Source organism: Phoca vitulina, unplaced genomic scaffold (assembly GCF_004348235.1).
Source record: "Phoca vitulina isolate PV1807 unplaced genomic scaffold, GSC_HSeal_1.0 scaffold77, whole genome shotgun sequence".
In the NCBI taxonomy this organism is placed as follows: domain Eukaryota; kingdom Metazoa; phylum Chordata; class Mammalia; order Carnivora; family Phocidae; genus Phoca; species Phoca vitulina.
In genome coordinates, this window is record NW_022589780.1 from 1581681 (window position 1) to 1590293 (window position 8613).

Here is an 8613-nt window from a genome sequence, read left to right on the forward strand (position 1 = left end):
AGAATTTGGTGCTTCTGCTTCCCACATCTGTTTCTATGTTTATATCCATATATCTATATTTATAAACATTTCTAGGGAGTTAAAATCTTTCTCTTCTAAAAATATTTTATTTATTTATTTATTTGAGAGAGAGAAAGAGAGTGAGCAAGCAGGGGGAGGGGCAAAGGGGGCGGGAGAGAGAATCCTGAGCAGACTCTGCCCGGAGTGCAGAGCACAGTGTGGGGCTTGACCTCAGGACCCTGAGATCATGACCTGAGCCAAAACCAAGAGTTGGATGCTTAACCGACTGCACCACCCAGGCGCCCCAAAATCTTTCTTTTTTTTTTTTTATAAATATGGGATTATATTTTACACATTACTCTGAAACTTAATTTTTGTTACCTAGCAAAGGAATATGGCTATTCTTTAAGTCCATATATGAAACCACAACATATTCATTTTAATAGCTGCATAGTATTCAATAGTATGGTTATGTCATAATTTATTCAACCATTTCCTTGTTTATAGATACTAGGGTTATCCCTCTTTTTGCCACTGAAACAGTCCTATAATAAATATCCTTGTATATATGACTTATGTGCCAGTATTCTTATTTCTGTATGATAGATTCCCCAAACTGTAAATGCTAGATTATAAAGGTATCCGAATGTTTAATTTGACTAGAGCGTTATGTTAATATCCAAAATGGGTGTAATAATTTATATTCTCAAATATGGTATACTACATTAACAGAATGAAGGATAAAAATCATATGATCATCTCAATAGATTCAGAAAAGCATTTGACAAAATTCAACATTCTTTCATGATAAAAACTCTTCACAGATTAGGTATAGAAGGAATGTGTTTCAACATAAGAAAGGCTATATATGACAAGCCCACAGCTAACATCACACAACAGTAAAAAGCTGAAAGCTTTTCCTCTAAGATCAGGAAAAAGACAAGGATACCCATTCTTGCCACTTCTTTCAACATAGTACTTGAAATCCTTTAGCCAGAGCAATTAGGCAAGAAAAATAAATAAAAGGCATCCAAAATGGAAAGGAAAAGGTAAAATTGTCTCTGCTGATGATATATTTTCTATATTTCATATAGAAAACTCTAGGCTCCACCAAAAAATTGTTAGAAATAATAAATGAATTCAGTAAAGATACAGGATACAAAGTGAACATACAAAAATCAGTTTTGTTTCTATACACTAACAATGAACTATTAAAAAAAGAAATTAAGAAAAAGATCCCATTTACAATAGCATCAAAAAGAACAAAATAGTTAGGAATAAATTTAACCAAGGAAGTAAAAGATCACTACACTGTAAACTATAAAATGCTGATGACAGAAATTGAAAAAGATACACAAAAAAGTAGAAAGATACCCTGTGTTCTTGGACTGGAAAAACTGATATTGTTAAAATGTTCATATTACTCAAAGCCATCTATAGATTTCATGCTCTATCAAAATTCCAATGATTTTTTTTTCACAGAAATAGAAAAAATGATCCTAAAATTCATATGGATCCACAAAAAGATCCCAGATAGTCCAAGCAACCTTAAGCAAAAAGAACAAAGCTGAAGGCATTACATTACCTGTTTTCTAAATATATTACAAAGATATGGTAATCAAAACAGTATGGTACTGGCATAAAAACAGTCATATAGATGAATGGAACAGAATAGAGAGCCCAGAAATAAATCTATGCATTTACAGGCTACCAATCTTCAACAAGGATGCCAAGAGCACACCATGCGGAGAGGATAGTCTTTTCAATAAATGGTGCTGGGAAAACTGGACATCCATATGCACAAAAATGAAACTGGATGAAATTGGACACTTATCTCACAACATATACAAAAATCAACTCAAAATGGATTAGAGTTAAACACAGACCTGAAATTGTAAAACTACTAGAAGAAAACATAGGGAAAAATTTTTTTTTGACCTCTGACTTTTTATTGGCCTCCTGCTCCCCAAAGAGTACAGGCTGCTTCAAAGCTTCAAAACTGATGTCATTGGTCTCAGACACACCTTTGCCCTCCACAATCCTGTAGGTGGTGGTTTTTGGATGGTTTGCATGGAGTTGTTGCTGTCTAGGGTGTCACCAAGATTGAAGCCCTCTCTCTGTCTTCCAGCAGGTAACAGTAGGTGGTGATTTCAGCCTCCAACTTGGCCTTGATCTCCAAGGACTGAGCCATATGTGTCAGTTCCATGAACATCATCTCAGCTGCTCCTATCTCATCGGTCTGTGAGATTATCACTACGGTGCTTTCCTCAATCTGTTGAGGCCAGCCTGGTACTTGTCCAGCTCCTTTTAGTTCTCAGCCAGCTTGTCATACTGGGCCTGGATGTCCACCATGATCTTGCTGAGGTTCTGAGACTGGGGGCATCCAACTCCATGGTCAACCTAGAGTTGGCAATCTGGGTCTACAGACCCTTTACTTCTTCCTCATGGTTTTTTTTTTCATGAAGAACAGCTCCTCCTTGAGAGTCAGTTTCCATCTCCAGCTGCAACTGAGTGACATTGATGTCTTCAATGACCTTGCAGAGCCCATGGATGTCACTGTCCACAGACTGGTGCATGGCCAGCTCTGTTTCATACTTGACTCTGAAGTCATCAGTAGCAAGAGAGGCATTGTCAATTTTCAGAACAATGCAGACACAGTCCACAGAACTTGCAAAGATCTGAGCCCTCAACTCCTTGATGGTCCTAAAGTAATGCCCCCGGTCTCTGACCTGTGGTCCCTTCTTTTCCAGGTGTTTTCAGATTTTGATCTCCAGTCTCTGATTATCAGCCTCCAGGCTCCTTACCCTCTCCAGGTAGGAGGATGGGTGGTTATTCAGGTCTTTCATGGTTTTCTTCTCACCCTGGATATCCCCTATGCCCACCAGACCCCCAGTCATCCCTGTGGTCAGGCACCCAGACCTCCAGCCACCCTGGAAGCTGGTGGAGCAGGACAGAGAGATCCAGGAGCCTGAGCCCCTAGCTCCTGCATAAGTGTTAGCCACACTGCTGACAGGCCAGACCTGATGGCTGGGCGAATGCATAGAGCCCAGGGACCAATAGTTGGAGGAGAAGGTGGAGTGAGTAGTGAAGCTTATCTGTTCAGGGAGGAAGTCAAGAGGCCAGGGCTCAGGCTCAGGCTGCCAGGAAAAAGCTTCTTGACATTGGTCAGGACAATAATTTTTTGGATATGATCTCAAAAGTACAGGTGGCAAAAGCAAAAAAAGACAAGCAGAATTGCATCAAACTAAAAAGCTTCTGCACAGCAAAGGAAATAATCAACAGAGTGAAGAGACAACCTAAGAAATGGGGGAAATATACATCTGTTTAGGGGTTAGTATCCAAAATATGTAAGGAATTCAAACAACTCAATAGCAAATAATAATAATAAATAGCATAAATAATAATAACCTGATTTAAAAATGGGCAAAGGACCTGAATAGACAGTTTTCCAAAGAAGACATAAAATTGGCCAACAGATATATAAGAAGATGCTCAACATCACTCATCATCAGGGAAATGCAAATCAAAACCAAAATGAGATGTTACCTTACACCTGTTAGGATGACTATCATCAAAAAGATAAGAGACAACACGTGTTGGTTAGGATGTAGAGAAAAGGGAACCCTTGTGCACTGTTGGTAGGAATGTAAAGCAGTACAGCCATTATGGAAAAGAGGTTCCTCAAAAATTGAAAGTAGAAATACCACATGATTCAGCAACCTCACTTCTGGGTGTATATACAAAGAAAATGAAATCAGTATCTTGAAAGAGATATCTGCATTCTTATGTTTGTTGTAGCATTAGTCATAATAGCCAAGATATGGAAACAACCTAAGTGTCAAATGAATGGAAAAAGAAAATTTGATCACACACATGTGATGAAATATTATTCAGATTTAAAAAAAGAGGGAAATCCTGCCATTTACAACAACACAGATAAACCTGGAAGACATTACCCTAAATGAGATAAGCCAGATACAGGAAGACAAATACTGCATGATATTGCTTATATGTAGAATATAAAAAAATTAAACTCATAGAAGCAGAGCAGAATGGTGGTTGCCAGGAGCTGGGTGTTAGGGGAAATGAGGAAGTATTGGTCAAAGGGTACAAAGTTTCAGTTATGCAAGATGAATAAGTTCTAGAGATCTAATGCATAGCATGGTGCCTATGGTTACTATTACTGTGTTGTATGCTTGAAATTTGCTGAGAGTAAGTCTTAAGTGTTCTCACCACGAAAAAGAGGGAACTAGGTGAGGTGATGGAAATGTTAATTAGCTTGATTTTGGTAATAATTTCACAGTGTATATCAAAATATCACATTGTATACCTTAAATATACACAACTTTTATTTGTCAATTATACCTCAGTAAAGCTGGAAAAAATCCAATTTATATTCTTTCCACAAATATATGGGTTTTCTCACCTCCTAATTAACTTGGGATGTTATTATATTATAAAATTATTGCTAATATATCTGGGTGATGGGTAGAAAAATGACATATCATGCATATTTTATTTTAAAAATTAAATTTTCTTATTTTAAATTAGTAGTACATATATTTTAAAACTTCAAAAGATACAGAAATATGAAAATTAAGTTAACTCTCCCCCTACCATAACCTTAAACAGTTTTCTTCCCCCAAGCAACCAGTTACCATTATAGATTTATCATAATTTAATCATTTCCTAAATAATGGACATTTATGTTATTTCCAATATTCTGCTATTTCACATAGTACAGCGAAGAATATCACTGTTGATAAATGATTTCCTATATATGAGAATGTCTAGAAGTAAAAGTGGAATTGCTGGATCAGAGTATATGCATTTAGCATTTGAAAATATTTTCCATAAAATCTATTCTTGACATTGATCCTGTGCTTCCCCATTGCCTTTAGGATAATTTCTATGCTCTATAAAATGGATTCCAAGTCCCTATATGATTTGTCCCCTGCTAGTCAGCTCATTTATCACTTCCCCTTTAAGATTCTATATTAACCATACAAACTTGTTTCGGTTCCTCAAATAAATCAAGCTCCTCTTACTTTAAGCCTTCTAACATGTATGTTCTCTCTGCCTGGTTTACCTTTCCCTCAAATCTTCACATGGCTAACTCTTAAGCGTCTGTCACGTTGCAGCTCAGGAGACTATTAGGAGATCTTCCCGAACCTCCCAGGTGTAGATCAGGTGCTGCTGTGTCCCATAGCACCCTGTGCTTACCCAATTATATCACTATACTGTGTTGAGACTATCCACCTGTGAGATTGATGAGGGTTGGGTCTTATCTTGTTCAACTCTGTGTCCCTAGTGGTGCAAACAGAGATCAATAAACATTTATTCAACAACTAGTTGGTACTTAATAAACATTTATTTGAATGAATGAATGGAAAAAAAAGGAAGCCCTAGTAGCTCTTCACGTGTGAGACAAAAGAGGACCTACAGGTTTAGGAGTAGAATCTAGAGTAAGGCAGGGTTGCGTAAGTAATCCACTATAGATCCAATAGGAGCCATCTGCCTGCATATCTACATCTTCCTGTGGCATTTTGAGGAGCCATACAAAAGGGAGCTGACAGTTTACCACTTGGCCAACAGGTTAAACTTCTCATAGCCTTCACTTCTTAAAACCATATGCATGTTCTTAATCCTTACTGAGCCTCTTTATGGATGTTAATGAAAAGGCTCATTTGACCATCCAAACTGAAATCCTGAGTATTTAATCATCCAGACATCATCTAATTGGCTAAGACTACCCTAGCTATTATATCATAGAAATCAGGAACAGTTAGGAGAAAATTATAAGAGAATTAGAATGAAATAATTAGATCATCTATTCTAGTAGTTCAACATCTTTTTCTTACCCTTATATATCTGAGGGATATGATATAATCTCATCAGTAAGAGTACTATCTCACTATAAATTTCTTAATGGGGCAGAGTGCTCAGAATTTCCAGGGGTGTGTATACCTTGAAAAAACCACCTTATATGATTTTCAATATCTTACACCAAAGTTGAGAGTCACTGATTCTAGTTTAACCTTTAGAAAAAACTAAGATCAGAGAAGTAAAGATTTACCCAAGATCCCAATGCTAGTATAACTACTAATGGCAGAGCTGGGACTATAATCTGGGCCTCCTGGCTTAGAGCTCATCATTTTTCATAATATTTAGAAACAAATAACTAGAAGGAATTTAAGATGGTGAGACAGATGAGAAATACCTTCAGAGAACCTCAGGTCAAGTGGGCTTCTGACCTCTTTCAGGCAAGTAAGAGATTCCTCAAAGATATCTTACCTTTACAGCACTTTCTAATGGGAGGAAGGCATGTTCGCATTTTACCTTACATGATGCTGTATTGCTTATGTTTGTTATAATGAGTATGTATTATTTTTATAATTTAAAAATTACACAAATATTTTTAAGCAGCCTAATTTTAACTAACTTTTACACCCAGTTCACTTTAGGACTTAGGTACTGAGGACAGGAATTTGGTAGCTCTACCAACTGCAGAGCCTGGTACAATGTCTTACAAGTAGTTGGTATTCTAAAAATGTTTGTTAATCAAGCATCAGTGGTGAAAGCTTGTTGAAATCACCTACTGCAGAGCTAGTTCAATCAATGAAAATACAGCTTTAAAGGGCATTTTGGAGTATGAGCAAACTTAGACATTTTAGCTTACCTAATGTCTTATTTGATATAAAGACATTTTCCAGAGGGTTCTGCTGTGGGCACTTATGCTGTTGGCTTCCATGACCAGTAGACAACCTTGGGGACTCTACATCTGAATACAACAATCCTTTTCAAGTCTACACACATGGTAAACCCTCAAAAGCTTTAATTTAGTCTTATGAACAAACCCCTGTAAGCTCTCAAAATGATTTTAGTCTTTCTCATTTGATAATAGCACAGTGATGGCTCACTGAAAAGCAATCAATGTAAGAGCAATACTACAATGAGGGCACTTATTAATTCTAGCTAACATGTGTATAGGTAGAAAGTCTGTTTCTTTGAGGCCATAGCCTTTCATGTTCAACTGTATCAACTTAATGGTAGCTATGCCCTATTTCATTATTATTTTTAAGAAACAAAGGACAAAGGGTATATTTCAATCTTGTTTCTCCACTTTACTCTTTTATAATAGCAAAAAAGAATACTTTTTTGATCTGTCCAAAAGTAAAGAAAACTACAAAGAGATACCGACAAAAAAGGGACACATATATACAGACAGACAGTAAGCGAGTGACACAGAACTATACAGATGTGATCATTTGTTGTTATGAGGTAGGCCATAGTTTGAGGCTTGGAGTCTTCTTCCTATGGACTTGGATACTATCAGTGACCACAAAAAGGACAATCTGGTTGAAAGAGAGTATCTTTGCAAAATTATAATGGGTTATCTATAAATTAATGAATATGAGTACCTAAAATGCCTGGGAGACCATGCTATTATATTTGTTTTCCAGAGAGAATACAGTCATAGCAGTTAATAATTTCTGAAACATTTTTGCATACATTAACACTTTTGATCATTACAACAGCATGAGGTAAGCAAGGCTCATTTCTCCCCATTTTAAAGCTAAGGAAACTGAAGCTCAGAGGGATGTCATTCCTCCAGGGTCACATGGCTGCTATGGTGGCAGAGACATCAGGATTGGGATCCAGAAATTGCGATTCAGTCTAGTACCCCTTCTATTACACCATGCTGCACTTTAATTTTTATTCTTTTACAAGGACAGAAATATGGGATGAGGGCAGGTTTGGAGAGATATTAATATTCTGATTGATTCCTGAAAATGATCCATATACAGGAAGAGAACAGATGATTTTCAAATAATATTTATAAAATATAGAAAACACCTCCATGGGAATTGTGAATTCATATTATCTGATTCCAAGACCTCATGACAGTCTGAATGTACCCTACATTTCATTCCAATTAAAAAAATAAAGGTCTACAGATTTCTGGAGAACCCTACAAAAGATGACGAAGCAAGTCACCTAGAGCTATTATTACTATTATCACTTCAGAAACACATCACAAGGATGGGTCTCAGCAGGAAATCCTGGCACAGATTTCTGGAACTGCTGTGACTCCGACACCTACAATGAAGGGATCATGCTTTCCTCACAAAACAACACAGCTAAAAGATCTCATAAAATTAGCAAAAATTAGCTGAAAACCTGTATCAAATGCTTCTGGCCAACTCAAAACAGGAGTAGTAAATTTAAGGTAGAGATGTAGTAAAGAAAAAGACCTCACTCATTTTCTGAGACTTGAAGATATATAGCACCAAGATTTACACACTGGAGGAGAACTAACCCTGTGTTTGGGACTCCTGCTTCCTATTCAGTGCCTTCATTTATAGAATAATCCAAATGGAGAAACTGAGATGCATCCGAGAATTTCTTGAATGGTGGGTCAGAAAGATTGGATATGTCCTGGATATGGTCACTGACATTTTTAAAGGCAAGGTATACTATACCTATGTTATGCCTCTAATCAACTAGTTTAGTAGTCCAGTGAAAAGAAGGAAAAAGATTTCTGTAGCTTGATTTATTCTTGGTGAACTTATGCAGGCTCCTGAGGATCACTATATCCCTTTCTTTTCTTAA

The 8613-nt window shown here is 36.9% G+C and overlaps 1 pseudogene; it reads right to left on the reverse strand.

The window, feature by feature from the left end:
* Positions 1-1499: 1499 nt before the first annotated feature.
* Positions 1500-5545, reverse strand: LOC116625353 (annotated as a pseudogene).
* Between the last annotated feature and the right edge of the window lie 3068 nt (positions 5546-8613).